Consider the following 21,941-nt stretch of genomic DNA (forward strand, 5'->3'; position numbering starts at 1 on the left):
TATGTCGAAGTTTGATCATGACCATCCATCTTCACCAGCTCGGATGGAGGGTATAGATATAGACTAAGGAGGTCCAGAGAGCATCAACATGATCACTGTGGGCCCACCTGCGCATGTAACAGGTCGGCCAAGGTGGAACATGGTCAGGCGCCTCGAAACGCGCGCCCAAAGATGGCATGCATTGGCCCCTTAAAATCATTTGCGGTAAAGGATTTCTGTCGCAAATCGATCACGACCAATCGTCTTTGCCAGACAAATTGAGTGGCCTAGATCGCACCTCAGCGAGACAGAGTGGCATGGACTTGTAAACTGGCGATCCGTCTACATGCATGCCCGGTCGGTCCCACCAAAAACTTTGTCCATGCTTGATTTAGGTCAAGCTAAAGAGTGATGCTTGCGCACCTCTTTAAAACCCTAAAATCCATCAATGGTCGCAAACATGTGCCGCATATCATCTCGTCCATCCAACTTTGCCAGCTTGGTCGGACAGCCTAGGCTAAGGGTTAAACGGCCAATGAGGCACCTTGGTGATCACTGTCCGTCACTATACCACAAGGAGTGATCGGCCAAGGGATGTCCCTCCCATGCGGACTTCAAACAATCCCTTGAAGATATTTGAACATGTTGCTATTTTAAGACGCTTAATCCGCGACTTACTCTATTAAGATTTAAAACAGCGATGCTTCATACATATTAATCATATTCGATACATTACATGCATAGAATATACAAGATATTTTATGAATATCAATTTCTTAAATAACTTAGTTATTTAACCTTATAGCATCACGTGTTATTTCATGCGGGTCCCACAACTCGACCCACTTACTCGAGACATGAAATATGTCACAAACTGGGGGATACTTACTGGGGTATTGGTCTGGCGGTTTACAACGTGCGGCGTGCAACGCGCCCATATATAAGAACGTGTCAGGAGGCATGGACGGTTAAGATGATGAGGGAAGTAGGCTAAGACATAATCGTGTAATCACCTACACGACCCCACTACTCCATCACTCAACTTCCTCAACTTCTTACGAGATGAGGGTTTGCGCTCAATGACTTGTATAAATAGGTCCTTCGCCTATTTCCAAACAACACGAGAAAACACAGAAAAACCAAGTGTTGTCATCCGTATCCAGAAAACATCCAGAGCTGATTTCTTACACTATTGCAAGCCAGTTCATCATTATGATACAAGTCATAGTCAACCAACACCTTCACAATATCAACACCTTCTTCGCTTCCCTCCCTGAGATCAACCCCATTTCCTTCACTTTGTGACCGAAGCAAGTCTGGAACGACCATTTCTTGGTTTAGGCTAGAATTGTATAGATTGATCTCTCAAATCAGAAAGCACTCCCGTGCAGTGCATTTGTTTATGGTTTAGATTCGTTTCTCATCCACACACACCCGAATTTACCAAAACCAGCAGAAACATTTTTCACCTATAAATAGTCATGATATGTTTCAGTCACTTTGAAAATTGCTTTGACGAGAAATGGTGTAAAAACTATATAACGTCCTCTAAGAATGTTTCAATGGTTGGAATGAGAGTTTCGATTACATAACCAATGATTGACATAAGTATTGTTGTGGAAACACATATGTGCATAAGTCATATCCCTTGAACCAAAGTTTGCGAACTTTGTTGATCAAGAGAAACCGGAATAATGGCTTGTTGCCAAGTCCGCGAACTGCCGAACTTCTCATCCCGAGAAATTCTGCTGGAGTTGACAAAATTTTTGCGTGAGTACCAGTCCGCGAACCCAATCCGCAAACCGGCGGAAAGTCTTTACCTAGATTTTTTGCTGGAGTTTGTAAACTCTGCCCGGTTGCTTAAGTCCGCGAACCTAGTGTGCGAACTTAAGAAGGTTATATATCTGAAGATGATTTCTGAACTTAAACTTATAAAGAATAAAGAATGCAATTTGCAAACCGTGGCTATAAAGTTCACGAACCGATTCGAGTGAATCAAATCATCTTTACATCAATTGTGTCTTGTGTAGTACATAAGATTTCCTTGCAATTGAACAACTCTCTAACTAGTTCATTTGAGTTATTTGAACTAGTTATGGTGAATAAGAATATGGTTGGTATGAAATGCTCATATGGCTAACCTTTTGGTTAACTATTGTTGAACCAACAATATACACGTTTGGGTACGGTTAACAAACCTAGAAGCGTGCAGTTCATTTGTGTATAACAAGCTAAGTTTTCGATCTAACGGTTGAGAAATATTAGCTTGAACCTAAATTAGGTTTTCATCTAACGGTGGATATTGTTTGCTTTGTGACCAAGGCGAAACCCTGATTTGAAAGACTATATAAGGGGACATCTAGCAACTCTGCAAAACTAATCCCCACACCTCACGTGTGATACTAGTTTGCGTGTTAGAGTCGTTTCTCCTTTACCCTTTGGTTTTCTTCTTCTAAAACCAGGTTAACGACTTAAAGACTTCATTGGTATTGTGAAGCCAGACCGATACTACTTTTATCATAGTTGTGTGACCTGATCTTGCATCTTTTATCGCACGAGTACAATCAGATTGATTGGTGTGAGATTAATATCTCAGATAGGCAAGATATAAAAAGTAGTCACAAACATCTTCGTCTCATTTTTTGTGATTCCGCAATATCTTGTTTCGCTACCATACGATTAAGATTTTGGTGAGGTGATTGATTTATCTAGGCTGTTCTTCGGGAATATAAGACCGAATTATCAATTGGTTCCTGTTCACCTTGATTATTATCAAAAGACAGAACAAAAACTTTAGGTTTTTCTGTGGGACACAGATTGATCCTTTGATAGACTTGTCTATGTGAGACATATTTTTTTATTGTTAAAGCCTGCGATTTTGGGCCGTAGCAACTCTTAGTTGTGGGTAAGATCATCTAAGGGAATCAAGTACGCAGTATCCTGCTGGGATCAGAGGCGTAGGGAGTACAACTGTACCTTGGATCAGTGGGAGACTTATTGGGGTCAACTATAGTCCAGTCCGAAGTTAACTTGGAGTAGGATAGTGTTTGTAGTGGCTTAATACAGTGTGTGTTCAACCTGGACTAGGTACCGGGGTTTTTCTGCATTTGCGCTCGTTAACAAAATTTCTGGTGTCTGTGTTATTTCAGTTTTCGCATTATATTGTTTTATTTTTATAATTGAAATTATACAGGTTATGTGTTAGATCATCAATTAGAGTAATCCAACCTTTGGTTGTTGATTGTCATTGATTGATCCTTGGATATTGGTCTTTGGTACCATCCAAGTTATTCCTTGTGTTTGATTAAAGACTCGTTGATTTCTATTAGCTCGAGTAAATCAAAACAAGAGAGAGATATTAATTCCTTGAGATACTTTTACCTAGATTGAGTCTGACTATCTAGTTGATTCTCTAGAAATTATTTCGGAGTTAGTCCATACAGATTGCTAAGCGAAATATTGGGTGGTGTTGTTAGACCCCCGCTTTTTCAACTTTTATCGTAGTTGTATGATCTGATCTTGCATCTTCTATCATACGAGTTCAATTAGATTGATTGGCTTGAGATTGATGTCTCCGATAGGCAAGATATAAAAATTAATCACAAATATCTTTGTCTCATTGTTTGTGATTCCGCAACATCTTGTTTCGCTAACATACGATTAAGATTGTTGTGAGGTGATTGATAACTCTAGGTTGTTCTTCGGGAATATAAGACCGGATTATCAATTTGTTCCTGTTCACCTTGATTATTATCAAAAGACGGAACAAAACCTTTAGGGTTTATCTGTGGGAGACGGATTGATTCTTTGATAGACTTGTCTGTGGGAGACAGATTTGTTTATTGTCAAAGCCTGCGATTTTGGGTCATAGCAACTCTTAGTTGTGGGTGAGATCAACTAAGGGAATCAAGTGCGCAGTATCCTGCTGGGATCAGAGGCGTAGGAGCATAATTGTACCTTGGATCAGTGGGAAATTGATTGGGGTTCAACTACAGTCCAGTCTGAAGTTAGCTTGGAGTAGGCTAGAGTCTGTAGCGGCTTAATATAGTGTATGTTCAATCTGGACTAAGTCCCGGGTTTTTTCTGCATTTGCGGTTTCCTCGTTAACAAAATTTCTGGTGTCTGTGTTATTTCAATTTCTGCATTATATTGTTTTATCTTTATAATTGAAATAATACAGGTTGTGTGTTAGATCATCAATTAGAATAATCCAAACTTTGGTTGTTGATTATCATTGATTGATCCTTGGATATCGGTCTTTGGTACCATCCAAGTTATTCCTTGTGTTTGATTAAAGACTCTTTGATTTCTATCATCTCGAGTAAATAAAAACAAGAGAGAGATATTAACTCCTTGAGATACTTTTACCTAGATTGAGTCTGACTGTCTAGTTGATTCTCTAGAAAGTATTTCGGAGTTAGTCCATACAGATTGCTAAGCGAAATATTGGGTGGTGTTGGTAGACCCCCGCTTTTTCATACTCAACGATAATGCACGAACGAGCATTCAAAAATATGGACAAACGAGGAACCCACGCAAAATAGGAGAGAGAATATAATAAAAAAAGATAATAATAAAAGAGGCGCCTAGGGACCAGGCCCACCGGCCGGCCGGTCATGCTGCCATGGCCGGTCCCTCACGCCTTTTCCTTTATTTTTCCTTTTTTTATTATTTTCATGATCCCATGAAGACTCCTTCATTCGAGAAAATTTCCTTGTTTGAGCAAAACTCACGGTTTCTTCATATTTTCCCTCAAATGATGAAAAATAATAAAAATAGAGGAAGGTATCACGGGACTGGGTCACCTAGCCGGCCGACATTCCCTAGCCGTGGCCGGTCCCACACCTTGCAATCCCTTGTTTTTCATAATTATTGTTTCCCTCATCTCATAAAACTCCATTGTTTGAGCAAAAACCCTGATTTTCAATATTTGCTCAAATATTGCTCAAACCATGAAAAAAGCCAAAAAGTCAAACGATCACACGATCGACTAGGCTACTCACGTCAAATATTAAAATATTATTATTTTAATATTCTCAAAATATTGATCAAATGAGCAAAGTTCTACTTGCTCATTCGAGCAAAATCAAGAATTTCAGTCAAAGATCAAACTCTTCTGAAAACCCAAAAAATTGCTCAAACGCACACCAGAAAATACCGTAACTCTCAGGACTGAGAAATAGACGTTATGGTGACACGGGCATGATTTTTTGACCTCCCAAGTCTGGCCCTAAGGCTTGAAAAGATCCGGTCCTGCACATCTTTATAATTTTAACCTAATTTGCTCAATTGCTCATATTGGGTCCAAACTCTTTCCAACCAACTTGGAATTTGCTCAAACGACCATCAGCTGGTCCCACGACCGTCAAGGGCCAGTCTCATACCCTCTTGAACGGTCCCTCATTTCTCCATAATTAGGTTTTATCACCTAATGCTCAGACGAGTACTATTCTAATAAATGATTAAACCAGCATTTAATCATCCCTTAACCAATTGGTCAATAAAAGACTTTGGTGCATGCTCACACGAGCACCTGGGAACTACATGGTCGTCCATCATCCCATGTAGTCGGTCCCTCCTTCACTCAGTGATTGATCTTCAATAAATCACCAACTGATCAGCAATTGATCAAAATTAGGGTTTCGAACTGAATGCTCTGTAAATCGTAATTTTGAGCAAGTTTAAACACTAATAATTTTATGTTGATTTTGCAATTAACATGTTAATTAATTATATAATATTCGGTCCAGCTACTAATATTTTAATTAATACTTTATTTGGTCATGCTACCAATAATTCATCAAACGAGAAATATTCGCTCAGACGAGCAATATTTGCTCAAACGAGGAATATTGATTTAACCATCAATATTCAATAATTTTACTCAGATGCGAGCAACGTTGCTCAGAGTGGTAATATTGATTCGACTATCAATATTCAACGGTTTATCATATGAGCAATACTTACTCAGACGAGTAATATTTGCCCAAACTATCATCATGTTGATTCAAGAACTATATGTCTCAACAGACATGTTCAATTCATGAATCACTGAGCATTCTTCAATCATGATCGATTCAACAAAACTTAGACTCATTATCTAATCAATTCAACGACTGGCTAATCAAATACACGTCTGTTTTACAGGTTCCACGTTCGTGAGACATCAATCACGTCACATGGAGGATATCGATTAGGGTTTTGGTCTGGCGGCCTACATCACGTGTGTTCATCCACGATGAGAAATGTGAGTAAGTCGTGCAAGCAGTTGAGGAAGTTAGCAAAGTAGTGGGTGTACAATCAACCAAGTCTCCGCACGACCTGGAACTGGTTAACACACGATTTCCCACTTTCCCACTCTTTCACTCGAGCATCCATCACACTTACTGGAGATCAATGTGTCTACTATTCTGGAAATATAAATAAGTCTTTGAATCCACGATTGAAGGACATACAAATTTTCGATCAATCACTCTCAAGAATTCCATTAATCGACCAGAACTTATTCGAACTCAACAGTTCACGTAAAACTTGTAGAAACCTTAAACACATTCACGATCCTTGATCATCATTGATATCACACACTTCTCGGCTTCCCTCATACAAATCAACCCATCTCCCTCTTTGTGACCGAATTGACTCTAGAATGGCCATTGACTTGGTTTAGGCCGGAGTCCTACATATTGATCTCTCTGACTCAAAGCACTCATGTGCAGTGCATCTGTTTGAGGTTAAGCAGTTTGCTCGGTTGAGGATTCTCGTCCACACGGTCGTCTCTTCACTTTCCTAAAAAAACAGCAAATCGTTTTCTCCTCATCTACACTTATCCATGAAAATTCCTGCTGGATAAGGATTATTGCGTGATAGGTCTACTATTTGTCTCAAGTAGTACTTGTATATGATGAGCAATAATCTTTTTCGTATTGGAATCCTTCCATGATAAGTTCAATCACATTCGAATGTTATGAATTCTTGAGATAACGTTCTCTAATTAAAATCTTTTGATAAATATTAATTTTCTTGTGCTCTAAACTCATGTTTGTTGAGCTAAGAATGCATTAATATTCAGGGAAGAATATTTGTCATAGCTAAGAAGGATTGCTGCAGTCTTGAAAAAGTTGTTGTGTGCTATTTAACAATAAAAACTGTTTTCAACCCTCAAAAATTTATGTTGAAAGCCCAATAGGATCAACCGGTCCCGCACCATAAAAAGGTACACGTACCTTTTCGTCTTGACCGTGCAAAACTCTAATATCTAAATCAGGTCATGAACCGACATGCATCCTATAGAATATCTTTTAAAAACTCCTTTATATGCCTTAAATTGTGATTAAGAAATTCTCATCCAAGGTTCTGCAACCAAGCATGTCTCCTATATCTTAAATTCTTGAAACCATGGAGAAAGATCTTAATCGCGATGGTATTAAAACAAGAGGAAAGAAGAGAAGTCTGGTCGATGATGAAGATGTTGATTCTGCTGATGTGAATTTCTATTTTGCATATGATCATCAAGATATTGGACTGGAAGAGATCATCTCTGTTGATGTTGTTTATGATTTTCTTAAACAATTTGAGGAAGCGAAACTATAACTTGTTGAAACGCTAAAAGGTATACACATGCTGAAGACTGAGTTGGAAAAAGTTTCTGCTAACCTTGTTCTCATGAAATCTCATGTTCGTGAACTTCTCAATGAGGATATTTTCTCTGAAGAGCTCATGGATACATTTTATGACAAATTCAAGGGTCTCAAAACCAATGAAGAGTCTGGAAAAATCTAGTTTATTTCCTTCTTCTTTTATCTAGGAAACTTCGTGTGAGAATTTATTCTTATTTTTAGAAGGATAACTAGGGTTTGGTATCGCAAAAATTTTGATTACACAAGCTATTTCTAACAATTTTCATCTTGCATGTTTTTAGATTTATTCATTTAAATTCTAGAGTTGTTGGAAGATGAACTTGCAGTATGTAATCATTATTGGTTTAATTATTGCAAAAGTCTTATGGAATATTTGTGCCTTTGTGTTTTCGTGAATCGGCTAATATTTCATATATGCTCAGAAGTTAAATCTATTATGTTTTTTTATAAACGGAGAATAAAACAAACTCTTTGAGAATTTTCTCGAAATATTGATCTTCTTGTGATCACATTTTTGTGCTTGTTACTGCTTGACACACTCCGTAAGATTTTCTTATGTTGAGTCATATCGATCAAAAATTATCTTTTTGTCCGTAACTGGCGTAGAGATTATTTCAATTCGATTTTTGGATACAAATCCATGTGATTTGTTAATGTCCAACAAAATCCTTTTTTCATAAATCAGGGTCACTCATGTTGTTCTCTTGGTAATGAAATCAAACGGGGGAGAGCTCTTAAATGAACTTGTGATTAATTGTTATATCTTTGTGAGGAGTGCGGTTGTGGAATTTGAAAGGGGATGCTTGTATCTTTTTAATCTCTTAGATGAGCGCTAAGTATTTATTTCTATGTGAGATCATCTAAAAAAAAAGTTGATACGAGGAATTGCATTTTAAAAGTGGGGAAAATCTTTGTATTCATTATGATCCCGCAGTTTTCGTGCCTTTGTTAATTTTATTGACAAAAATGTAGAATTTCAACCTTTACTACCGCTATTGATTATATTCATTACGATTCCGCAATGTTCGTACCTTTGTTAATTTTATTGACAAAAAGGGGGAGAATTATTTAGTAATTTCATACTACATACATATGGTTTACGGATCATTATGTAAGGTGGAGTGAATCAATAATCTATAGGTTTTACCTATTATGCAAAAGATGTAAGTATTTATTAAGAGGGAGAAACAAATCACCGTAGTATTGCTTCAGAGTTTATATACAATTGAACTTTGGATAAAGAAATAATATTTGTTTAAAAATAATATTATGTTTCTGTTATTATCGCTATGGAATCGGTTATTCAACAACAACGATGCTGTGTTGAACACGTTCAGAATCATTGCAGCTTGAATTTACGAAGAGTTCAAGAAGTTGAATAAGCCAAGGAAATCAAGACACGATGGATGCGAGAAGTTTTCCAAGCCTTGTTTTTTATCCATATGTATTGATAGTTTTGTCACTAAAATTGACAAAGGGGAAGATTGTTTCATCTCAAGCTTATTGTCAAATTTAGTTGTCAAAACTATATCTTGATTTCTAGTATGCAATTAGTTAAGTCTCGGACTAGGATATAAATTTAGTTGAGAAACAGAGGATTACAACAGTCATCATTGCGTTCTACCGTTTGAAGGCGAAGATCAACCGAAGCTTTTGGAGAACTTCATCAAAAAAAGGTAAGTGAAGACTGAACCACCTATATCTCAAGTTATATTCACTTTTTTTTTATCATCTGAGACGATGTGTCATAACTAATTAGACTAGTATGCATAGACAAGAATTTCATGAAATATAATGACTAAGTTTATCTTGATAATTTCTCTAAATATAATTACTAACCTTAATGAACATTTGTTCATGCTTGATGAATTTCGGTTAAGGACAATTTATTGTTCAGAATCAAAATCATGATTCAAGTTTTATCATTCGAAAATAGCCCGGAACGGTGACATGTGTCATTGATATTTTTCGGGAATGTTTCGAATCGATCTAGAGAATAATATAAAGCTACTATAGATTCAGATACAAGACAGTGTTATCAGTCTTACAAACTGGGATAACTGTTATAGTCTGAACGCGTATTACATGTACTCGTACACGTAGCGGAGTAGATATACATAACGACTTACAGATTTGTGATACGCATATTCTTATGCACATCATATGAAAATCTGTTTAACTCGTGAACCGGATCGGTATGCATACTCATATGAAAACCATTCTTGAACCGTGGTTAAGGAACCAGGGTGAGTATCCAAACTGATACGCGAACTAAAACAGTTTTATATTCCTAAACTCGATAGCGTTTCCAAACCGGCACGCAAACCGATTTAGTTATGTGAATTCCGGAACCGGCGACAGTCTTAAAGTTTCCAAACCAGTACGTAAACCTAAATTTTTTTGTGAACTCTGGAACTTGGTTTTGATTTAAAGTTTCCAAACCGGTATGCGTAGTGTGACTGAACCGACTCACGAACGGCAATGGTATTTGTACCTTGTACACCTACTAACCATGTCAATTATGTTTTCAAGTGTGTTTAAATTATTTCTTTGAGATAATTAGCATTCAATTAATTCTCTATAAACACTAGACTTAATTGATCACATGTTTGTGACTCAGAGTTAATGTCTTATGTGTTCATGAAAATGAAGATTAAGCTTTTAAGTTCAAACCGACTAGTTTCGGATAACCATGTTAAACATATTCTTTGTACATGATTTGGCTACGGTTTCACCTAACCAGAGTGTATATATTGCTTATGTAATCAGATTCAAAGATTCATCTAACGGTGGATATGGTTTACTTGGTTCCAAAGCTATTTTAGCTTAAACCTAAAGCAACCTATGCTTTGAATGTCTTTAAAAGGGGAACTTCAAGCAATTGGGATCTTTGAATGCCGACGCTACTTTTTGGTGTGTCCTAGTTGTATCTATAATCGTCCTCTTACTAACCCTTTTAGGAGTTAGCGACTATAAAGACTTCATAGGGATTTGTGAAGCCAGGTCTAGTTATCTTCCTTGATTATCCTGATCTTGATTGTTTGTAGAGCTTTCTCCATCGATCAAGATAAATAAAAATCATCAAAGTTCTCTCCGTCTCAAACTTTGTTGATTCTACAAGTTTTATTCTTGTGAGGTGAATAATAACCTAGGCTGCACTTCAGTTGCATAAGTCCGGATTTTGAGGATAGCTAGACTTTGTCAAGTTGCTATCGATATCCATCACCTTGATCATACGTTTTATTTTGATCATATGTTTCGATCGTAATCAGAAAATCAATTATATAGGCTTAATTTGTGGGAGGAAATTTGGTTTAAAATCTCCAATTGAGTTAAAGCAACTCTTAGTTGGTGTGACGTTATCTAAGGGAATCAATTGTGCGGAGTTCTGCTGGGATTCAAGAGGCATAAGGAGAGCGATTGTACCTTAATCGGTGGGATACCTTTTAGGTCTCAAATACATTCCAGTCCGAAGTTAATTGTTAGTAGGCTAGTGTCTGTAGCGGCTTAATACAGTTTGGTGTTCAATCTGGACTAGACCGTGGTTTTTCTGCATTTGTGGTTTCCTCGTTAAGATTATTTCTGGTATCTGTGTTATTTCTTTTCCCGCATTATATTGTTTATCTTTATAATTGAAATATCACAGGTTGTACATTGACCAATCTTAGTAGATATATCCGACCTGGTCTGTTTAATACGACTAGATTGATTCTTGAATAATCGATCTTCGGTACCGTCTAAGTAATCTCTTTGTGATTAGGTTCACAGACTTGTTTCTGTAAACGTTCTAATCGCAAGAGAGAAAGTCATAACTCTAGATACTATTCCTTGATTGGGTTTAACTCTCGGATTTGTATTGAGTTTGTCCATACAGATTGCTTATAAAAAAATGGTGGTATATTTTGGTACCTCCGCGTTTTGAACAATCATACCATATTATGATTTTCTAATGACACCTAATAAATGAAAATTGCAATATGAATATAATAAGATGATCGATCTTATTCTTATCTCAATGAATCAATTGTTTTGAACAATGAGTTTCAGATCACAAGTCAATATTGATATTCACAGGATTATAAGTGTCATAATTTAATATTACCTTATGACATCATGAGATTGGATCCAACTCAACAATAAGTGATGTTTTTCTTTGATCACGTCTGATTAAGAAACACCTTCCTTTATCCAGAGCCAATTACCAACAGAAAACAAACCTTTACTACTGCTCCCCATCTCAAAAATACATGATGGGGTGATGCCGAGATATTATCAAGAGGTTGGGTGGGTAAAGTTCTCACAAACCATCTCCACTAGACAGTCTTTCCGATTTGTTTTTCCATTTTTGTTATGATCAAGAGATGATATCCCATTATTAGGAGCAATCAGTATCATTGCAGTAAACTTGCAAGATTTTTTGACATGTCTGAATTCTCTACAATGAAAGCAAACTTTATCAGTGTCTGAAAATTCCAAGGACTTATCCTTTCTCAAGATCAATGCCAGAAGTTCCAAGAATTTAAAAGTATTTTCAAAAGCTACATAGAGATCTTCGTCTACAAACCCCTTTTTGTTGCATTCCTTAAAGAGACCGTTTAACAACCTTTCGAGACAGCGTAGCTTATTACTTTTAACAATACGTTTCTTGTTTTTCTCTCAGGGATAATAATTTTTATTTTTTCCTATATGTAACTCAACCAAGACATTGGTTGGATCGAGAGCTTTCTGAGGGATACACAACCCTGAGAAAAATAAACTCTGAAAAAATCTTTAAGGAACTCTGGTGTACATTATAGGTGAACAGAAAAAGTTTTCCAAAGTAGTTTCCCTTAAGGATGTACTTCCAGGATCAATAAAAAACAAACTTATTAGGTTTTCCGTGTGTTGCCTGCTCTGATACCAATTGAAAACGTGGGGGTACCAAAATACACCACCGACTTTTTCTTAGTCAACCTGTTTGGACTAAACTCGAATACAATTCCAAGAGTTCAACTGAATGAATCTCAATCAGGAATTAAATGAAGAGCTTATATCTCTTTCTCTCATAACCAGAATGTAAACAGAGACTAGTCTATGAACCTAATTATACCGTGAGAATACTTGGACGATTCTAAATATCAATATCAAAGAATTAATCAAGTTGTATCCAATAATGCGATGAACTTATCTACTTAAATTGATTTTAACATACGACCTGTGATATTTTAATTATAAAGATAAACAATATAATGCGGAAAAGAAATAACACAGACACCAGAAAATTTGTTAATGAGGAAATCGCAAATGCAGAAAAACTCCGGGACCTAGTCCAGACTTGAATACCAAACTGTATTAAGCCGCTACAGACACTAGCCTACTATCAAAACTTCGGACTGGAATGTAGTTGAGACCGAATTAAACAGTCACATCAATTCAGTTACGGTCGCTTACACCTCTTAAATCCCAACAGGATTCCGCACAATTGATTCCCTTAGATAACGTCCTTTACAGCCTAAGAGTTGCTTCAACTTAACTGAAGACTTTAAACCAGTCTACCTCCCACGAATAAGCCTATATGTGATTTTCGTTCTGATCAACGATTAAGGTGAGGTAGGAAATCGATTGCAATAGACAAAGTCTAACAAACCTCAAAATACGGTCCTATGACTCCCAAAGAGCAGCCTAGATTATTATTCACCTCACAAGTATAAACTTGTGGAATCACAAAGTCTGAGACGAAGAACCTTTGTGATTTCTATCTATCTTGTTTGTTGGAACAAGACTCGACAATAAAAACAAGATCAGGATACACTAACTATCAAGATAACGATATTTGGTCATGGCTTCACGAATCCCTAGGTGAAGTATTTTTAGTCGCGAAACCCTAGAAGAGTTTGAAGGATAGGACGACTCTAGTTTACAACTAGGACACACAAGAATAGTGTCAGGGATTCAAATATTCCATTTGTTTGAGATTATCCTTATATAGACTTTCAAGATCAATGTTGCTTTAGATTTAAGCTAAGGTAGCTTTGGAATCAAACAATCAATAATCACCGTTAGATAAAAAACTTGACTTGAGATTAATAAAGCAGAATATACACTTTGGTTAGGATTAACCATAACCGAACCGTGTATAATGAATGGTTACCCAAAACTAGCCAATTGAACGATAAGCTCAACCATTTTCATATAACACTTTAATATTTTAAATTTTGAGTCACAATGTAATCAAGCATGTCTAGATAATATTTTTACAGAGTTATTCAAATGTTGATTATCTCATATAAATAATTATGATGCATCTGAAAACATTCGACAGGGTAAGTACGTGTACTAACCTGTTCGTGAATATTTTTGTCATGGTATGTGTATCGGGTATGTATACCCTTAAGACAAAAATGAGTTCAAGAACTCACTGATCGTTTATGGTTTGCATACTGGGTATGCGTACCTTATCGGTTTTGAAACCAACAAATCTTTTTCGGTTTGCATACTAGGTATGCTTACCTTCCTGGTTCACGAGTCCACAGACTTTTTATGGTATGGATACCGGGTGTGAGTACCAAAAGGTCTCCGTCGAACTATAGCTACGCATGTACATGTACTGGTCACATGTACTGCGACTCTAGACTTATAACAGTTCTCCCAGTATGTGAACTGGAATATATATTGTTTTGTATCCATATTTACAGTATTTTTATATCTCTCTAATAATCAATATCAAACATTCTCGAATAACATCAATGATACATATCATTGTTCTAGGCTATTTTCAAATGATAAAATCTTGAATCATAATTAGGTCATAAACAATAAATTTTTCTTAACCAAATTCATCAGGTATGAACAAAATTTCTTAAGCCTAGAATATTTCGAGAATGATATTCAAGATAAACTTGATTCATAACTTATGTTATGCATGTACTATCTAATTTAGTGATGCGACAATATCTCATAGATAGAAAGGTGAAAACTTGAGAAATATGTAGTTCAGTCTTCACTTACCTATTGTTGAAGAAGTTTTCCAGAACTCCTGTTGATTTTCGCCTTCAAACAGTAGAACGCAGTGATATCCGATACTCAAGTACACATTTCTATCCTAATCCGAGACTTGACTAAATATATACTAGAAATCAAGATATAGTTTTGACCACTAAATTTGACAACAAGCTTGAGATAGAAACACTTGTGAGTTCGACCTAGCAACGCTCTAACAATTTAGTTTTGAGTAAAGAAACCCATAAATATTCTGGTTGAGTTACTATCTCCATGCAAGCTTATTTATCATTGCTTTATTCATTTTGTTTGCTTATTTGAAACCCAAACCTCCCATTTACACTGGTTTACAAAGAAAGTCCCAAGCTTTTAAGTGTACTCATCTATTATTATTATTATTATTATAAGAGCCACTCAGGGCGTTTTATTAGCAAGACGACGGAGTGTATATTACAAGTCGATAGAAGGCAACCGAGCGACAAGCTGGGGGCCAACACCTTTTTGAATAATAATCCATATCCTATGGAACAAAGAATTGCCTATTTTGTGATTAACATCGTGACTAACTAGGCAGTTGCTCAACCTCTTAAGAAATAAAACTAAGTCATCTCCCAATTCTCCCATGGTGGAAAAAGCTAGTGCCTGGAAACCGTAACCAAGTGTCATACACTTATGTAAGTATTTTGTACGCTTACGACTCACTGCAGCGATGATGGCTTGGCCCGGAGGAGTGTTACGAGTTCTGGAGGTAGTGAAAGGCGAAATTTCGGTCACATCAAGGCACACATCTTTGCCGTCTTCCCAATTATAGACCATGATATCAGCAGGTTTAAGTTCCTTGTCAGAGTTTGAAAGAAACCCTAAAGAGACTTCTTTGCAAGCAACAACACCTGACCTGTAGCATATGTCAAGGAGAGCATCACGACCATGTCATGTCTGAATTTTGAACCCACTTCACTTGCACAGTGGACTGCATGGTCGGCATAGATATCCATCAGTCTGTTACACATCGAACACCTGCTATCTTCCTCAAAGAAGGGTATGGCAAGCCGGTATTTAAGGATGGATTGGAATTGTCTTGGTGCGACAGTTTGGTTCAGTCCACTGATAGGAACTGCCTTAAGAAAATCCATTGCATGATCACGCCTGTTGCATTGCCAGACTAATGATTCTCGTTCATTTAGGGTGAAGATGGCAGGTAAGTTTTCCTTAACACCGCCAAAGTATAGTGCAGCCAATAATTTCATGGGATGAGGGGCGGCATCAATGACGCTGGAAATGGAAGAAGGAGATCCGCAAGCTTGAGTAAATGATTGAAGAGCTAGTTCATAACTTATTATTATTATTATTATTATTATTATCGGACGAAATGTATCTATATATTCATGACCAGAAATCTTTTATATGCTTTTATTATTATTATTATTATTATTATTATTATTTATATTTAATATTATTATTATGATATTATTACATGAAACTAGTTGGAAGCCTAACAAGCTAAGCTCCAACGACATACTATTACATTAATTGAACATGTTGCTGTGCTAACCTACCAGCGAGCCTCATGGGTAACCTAGCCAAGGGAGCCGAAACGGCGGGAGGGGGGGCTGAGATTGTGTCACAAGGGGGGCAAACTAACACTACCTTCCATGTTAATTCCTGCAATATTACGCCATTGGGGACTCGAACCTGGGACATCCTGTAGCGCATTAAACTTTGGGGAACGGGGATGACCAGCTGAGCTAGGGGCCCGTTATTATTATTATTATTATTATTATTATTATTATTATTATTATCCTTTTCCCGTGAAAAGTCTCATTGTATTGCATTTATTCTTTGAGTTATTTTCTTTGGAAAAATAAAACAACCCATTTGGTATATTGGTATAGACACAAGGAATGGATATGTTTAATACTAGTTTACTAGTTGTGGTTGGGTAAAAAAAATTATTCGTTAAAGTGTAAAGTGATGGAGTAAGAAGATGCTCGATGAGCAAATCGTATAAAACCTTTAATAGATGCACTGCACAAGAGTGCTTTAAGTTCGAGAGATCAATTTGTAAGATCTAGCCTAAACCAAGAAATGAACGTTCCAGATTCAATTCGGTCACAAAGGAATGAGAAGGGCTGGGGAAGGAAGCTGAGAATGTGTGAGATCAATGGTAAATTGATTGTGGATGATGTGTTGGACTCCTTTGAAGATGATTTCCCTGTGTTAGACCTAGAGAAAAATTATGTATGTGATAATATCGTAAGTTGAAGTTATTTGTATCATAGTTTGAGGAACCTATTTTTAAAAGAGGAAGTTAATGTTAGAGCACTTTTCGGTCGAACTCGCAAGTGTTACTATCTCAAGCTTGTTTGTCAAGTTTAGTTGCCAAAACTATAAGTCTTGATTTCTAGTCTACTTATAGCTAAGTCTCGGATTAGGATAGAAAGTATAGTTGAGCATTAGACTTCACGACGTTCATCGATTGAAGTCGAAGAACTACTAAGGGGAGCTTGTGGAACTTCATCAACAAAAGGTATATGAAGACTTGAACTCATCTATCACTCAAAAGTCTATCAACTCAATCTCCTATTTGAGAAAAAATTCGTATAACTATATAGACTTCAATTATGCACATTTGATATTTTGAGCTGAGTTTAACTCGCTTACATATTTCTCGAAATATGTGTTGGTAAGCTTTCGCTTTAACCAAGTGCATCTTATATTCTTGACGAAAGTCAAAAGATGATCATGTGAAAATCGCCTGGTAACATCTTACATAATTTGTTTCGTAAATTGCTCATTCGATCAAGTTCATATTATAGACTGGGAATGTTTCGTATTGATCATTTGATCACTTGAAAATTGCTTTGAAGATAATAGTTTGTGTGAGACAGCTATTATCGTCTTCCGATAATGTTTCAATGGTTGAAATGAGAGTTTAGAACAATTGGATATAAGCACAGTATGCGTACTTGCATATGTGTAGTCCAAGTCCGAGAACCATGGTATGCATATCCATATGTGTACTGATTGGCTTAGTAGAGGTCCGGGAACTAAGTACGCGTAGTGGCGTGAGGTTCAAGTTCCGAGACTTTACTAATTTTTGTGGTATGCATACCTGTTCGCATACTGGCGAACCCAAACTTAGTCCGGCCACCAAGGTATGCTTACCCGTTTGCATACTTGAGTGGGTTATGTTCTAAAATCGGTTTGTTCATGAACTAATACATTTATATAATAAAGAATGCAATCTTTTGCAAACTGTGGCTATAATGTTCATGACTTGATTTGAGTGAATCAAAATCGATTTTGCTTCAATTGTGTCTTGTATATTTCTATGAGAATATAAACAATTGAAAAACTCTAGAACTAGTTTCATTTGAGTCATTCGAACTAGTTATGGTTAAGATGAATAAGGTTGATATGAAAGTGTTCATATGGCTAACTTCGGTTAACTATTATTGAGCCAACAAAGGTGTACACTTTATGGTACAGTTAAGCATATATAAATGAAGTCACTTTTAATTTGTGTGTACCAAGCTAAGTTCGATCTAACAATTGAAAGATATTAGCTTGAGTCTAATCAGGTTTTAATCTAACGGTGAATATTGAATTCTTTGTTACCAAGGTAACATTGATTGCAAACCCTGATTTTAAGACTATATAAAGGAGAACTCTAGCAATTGGGAAACCTAATCCCCACACCTACTGTGTGATACTAGTTGCGACTAGAGTCGATTCTCCTTTAACCTTAGGTTTTTCCAAAACCTTGTAGATTAACGACTTGAAGACTTCATTGGGATTGTGAAGTCGGACCCAACTATTTTATATGTAGTTGCCTGTTCTGATCCTTTTTTTTTATCGTGATTGAGTACTATCTTCTCTAAGATTTGCTCGAGATATAATCTCTGATAGGCAAGATAAAAAGTAGTCACAAACATCTTCGTCTCATCGTTTGTGATTCCACAATATCTTGTTTCGCTACTTGTTTCGCTACCATACGATTAAGATTATTGTGAGGTGATTGATATTTCTAGGTTGTTCTTCAGGAATATAAGTCCTGTATATCAATTGGTTTCTATTCACCTTGATTTATCAAAATACGGAACAAAACTCATAGGTATATAAGTGGGAGACAGATTTATCTATTCAATAGACTTTTCTATGTGAGACAGATTGGTTTATCAAGTCTTCGACTTTAGGTCATAGCAACTCTTAGTTGTGGGTGAGATCAGCTAAGGGAATCAAGTGTGTAGAGTCCTGCTGGGATTCAGAGACGTATGGAGCGCAACTGTACCTTGATCAGTGTGAGATTGGTTAAGGATCAACTACATTCCAGTCCAAAGTTAACTTAGAGTAGGCTAGTGTCTGTAGCGGCTTAATACAATGTGGCGTTCAAATCTGGACTAGGTCCCGGGGTTTTTCTTCATTTGTGGTTTCCTCATTAAAAAACTTCTGGTGTCGGTGTTATTTCTTTTCTGCATTATATTTGTTTATATAATCGAAATATCACAGATTTTGCGTAAGTTCAATCAATTTTGAATCCAACCTTTGGTTGTTGATTAAATTGATTTACGCTTGGATATTGGTTTATGATACCGTCCAAGTTATTTCTTATATTCAATTGGGATCGCAAATTCCTATTTGTTTGATTGCAGATTGAATTGAGAAATTGAGATATAACTCTTTGATATACTTTTCTTAAGATTGAGTCTGTTAGAGCATTGCTCGGTTGAACCCACCAAGCGTTGGTATGTCAAGTTTGGTTGTCATATTTTAGTGAATCAAAACTCATGTTAAGAGTCGCTTGATTATGTACTAGAGTTAAAATTCGTATAGGTTAGCTTGAAAGCATTAGGATATGAGACATTACAAGTATTGCGAAGTCTTGAAGATGTGAAGAAGCAAGGAGCTACGACGACAACAATCATCCTTCCACTTGAGGTTAGTGATATTTGAATTGAACTGTTTCATTCCCTAACGTATCTTTCAAATCGTGCATATTGAAAACATAACTGCGAAGCATATATAAACTCTAGATACACATAGTATTACGGAATACAATACGAGGTTTATTGCTTAACCATTAAACTTTGTAGATAAGACATCGCCATAATCATTTGAATGCTATTGTGATTATGTATGGGTATGAGGTGAGGATTTCATCCTAGGGAACAATGTTTACATGTGTTCTAAGGAAGTAAGTTCATAAACTTGTTTGTGAACCGAAAAGGAAATTTCCAGGAGTTATTGGTTTTGTTATTCGTTGCATATCTTATGAACAACCAATATATATGATAGAGTATAAACGCTCACAACTTGTTGTGTTCTTGGTATAACTATTCACAAAGTCCTGACTTTTGTATTGGTATAACTTTTATTAGTAAAACCAATCTTAAGTAATCACCTGTGGTATGATTGGATTATGTCTGCCTTGGGGAAAGGGAACCGATCCGAGTAAGTGAAACGGAACCGATCCGAGTAAGTGAAAGGGAACCGATCCTTGTAAGGGAAAGGTAACCGATCCTAGTAAGGGAAAGGGAACCGATCCTTGTAAGGGGTGCAGTACATCAAGGGGAACCGATCCTTGTATGGGGTGCAGTAAGGTTTATAGCAGAAAGGGGAACCGATCCTATGGACATGTGCACCACATATAAGTTAGATACCATATATATGTCGGGAACCGATCCTAGTACCTAGTCAACCGAATCTTTGGGAATCTAGTGTGACTATGTGTAGTACTCACATGGAGGTTGTATATGGGGAAAACCGATTTGCTGGTTTTTACGGAATTGAAGAGGCGTCCGTGTGGAGACTCCTTGAACCGAGCGAAATGTTGAACCTCACACAGATGCACTGCAAAAAGGGAGTGCTTTAAGTTCGAGAGATCAATCTGTAGGACTCCGGCCTAAACCAAGAACAATGGTCGTTCCAGAGTCAATTCGGTCACAAGAGAGCATGGGTTGATCTGTAGGAGGGAATCTGAGAACTGTGTGAGATCAATGGTGATCTGAGATTATAGGTGTGTTGTGAATTCAGCGTAAAAACGCTCTGAATGATTGAATTTTACTCAATTGAGAGTGATTGCTCAGACGATGAGTTCGTGTAGACGAAAGATCGTTTGTATGAACTTGCCGAGAAATTCCTTGTTTTATACGAATGTTTGAGTATTCGAATCTTGTCCTTTAAATCATGATTCAGATGTCTGTTTATATTGCTGAAATTGAAGACACCATGATCCCATGAAGTGTGACAGTTGCTGGAATCATAGATTGGGGAAGTGGGAAATCATGTCAAAACCAGTTGCTCATCGTGCAGAGACTTAGTTAATTTTCCACCCACTACTTTGCTGATTCTTCCAACTGATTGCACGACTCGCTCACATTCTCATCGTGTGTATGAACACACGTGCCGTAGACTGCCAGACCAAAACCCTAGTTAATATCCCCCCATGTGACACGATTGATGTCTCGTGATTGTGGAGTCAGATGTTGACTTTATGGGACGATGAGTCCATGTATTGCTGAGTTGAACATGATTTTCAAATGTTCTGAACACATGAATTAAATACGTCTGCTGAGATGAGGTATTATTATGTTGATAACCTAAGACAAGCAAACTATGTTGCTGAATTGTTGAATATCGATAGTTGAACCAATATTCTTTAATCTGAGCAAATATTGCTGGTTTGAGCAAATATTGCTAGTCTGAATAAATATTATCGGTTTGAGCAATTATTGCTCGTTTGATGAATTGTTGGTAGCATGACCAAATAAAATATTAATTTAAGATACTGACTGCTGGGTCGAGTATAATAAATAAAAATGTTGATCATGGGATCAACATAAAATTATCAGTATTTAAATCTGCTCAGAATCATGTTTTTGCAGAGCTCTGGATTCAAAAACCCTAATTTTAATTAAATTGATGATTTATTGAAAATCAACCACACAGAGCGAAGGGACCGGCTACCTGGGATGATAAGTCCACCATGTAACGCCCAGATGCTCGAATGAGAAAAATACCAAAGCGTCTTGGGGAGCAGTTGGTGAAAGAATGACTAAATGCTGGTTTAATCATTTATTGAACTAATGCTCGTGTGAGCGTTAGATAATAAAACTTAGTCATGAAAAGATGAGGGACCGACCAAGAGGTCATGAGACTGGCTCTTGGTGGTCGTGGGACCAATTGATGGTCGTTTGAGCAAACCCTCAATTGTTTGAAAAGAGTTTGAACCTAATATGAGAAATTGAGCAAATTAGGTTAAAATCATTAAAACGTGTGGGACCGGCTATTTGTAAGCCTTAGGGCCACCCTTGGTCGGTCAAGGGGATGTGCCTGTGTCACCATAGT

General features: G+C 36.8%; 1 pseudogene; it reads left to right on the plus strand.

The window, feature by feature from the left end:
- Positions 1–21,941, plus strand: part of LOC113272637 — a 235,065-nt pseudogene that overhangs the window by 124,549 nt on the left and 88,575 nt on the right.

The sequence above is a fragment of the Papaver somniferum genome, chromosome 4 (genome assembly GCF_003573695.1).
Source record: "Papaver somniferum cultivar HN1 chromosome 4, ASM357369v1, whole genome shotgun sequence".
Taxonomy (NCBI): Eukaryota; Viridiplantae; Streptophyta; class Magnoliopsida; order Ranunculales; family Papaveraceae; genus Papaver; species Papaver somniferum.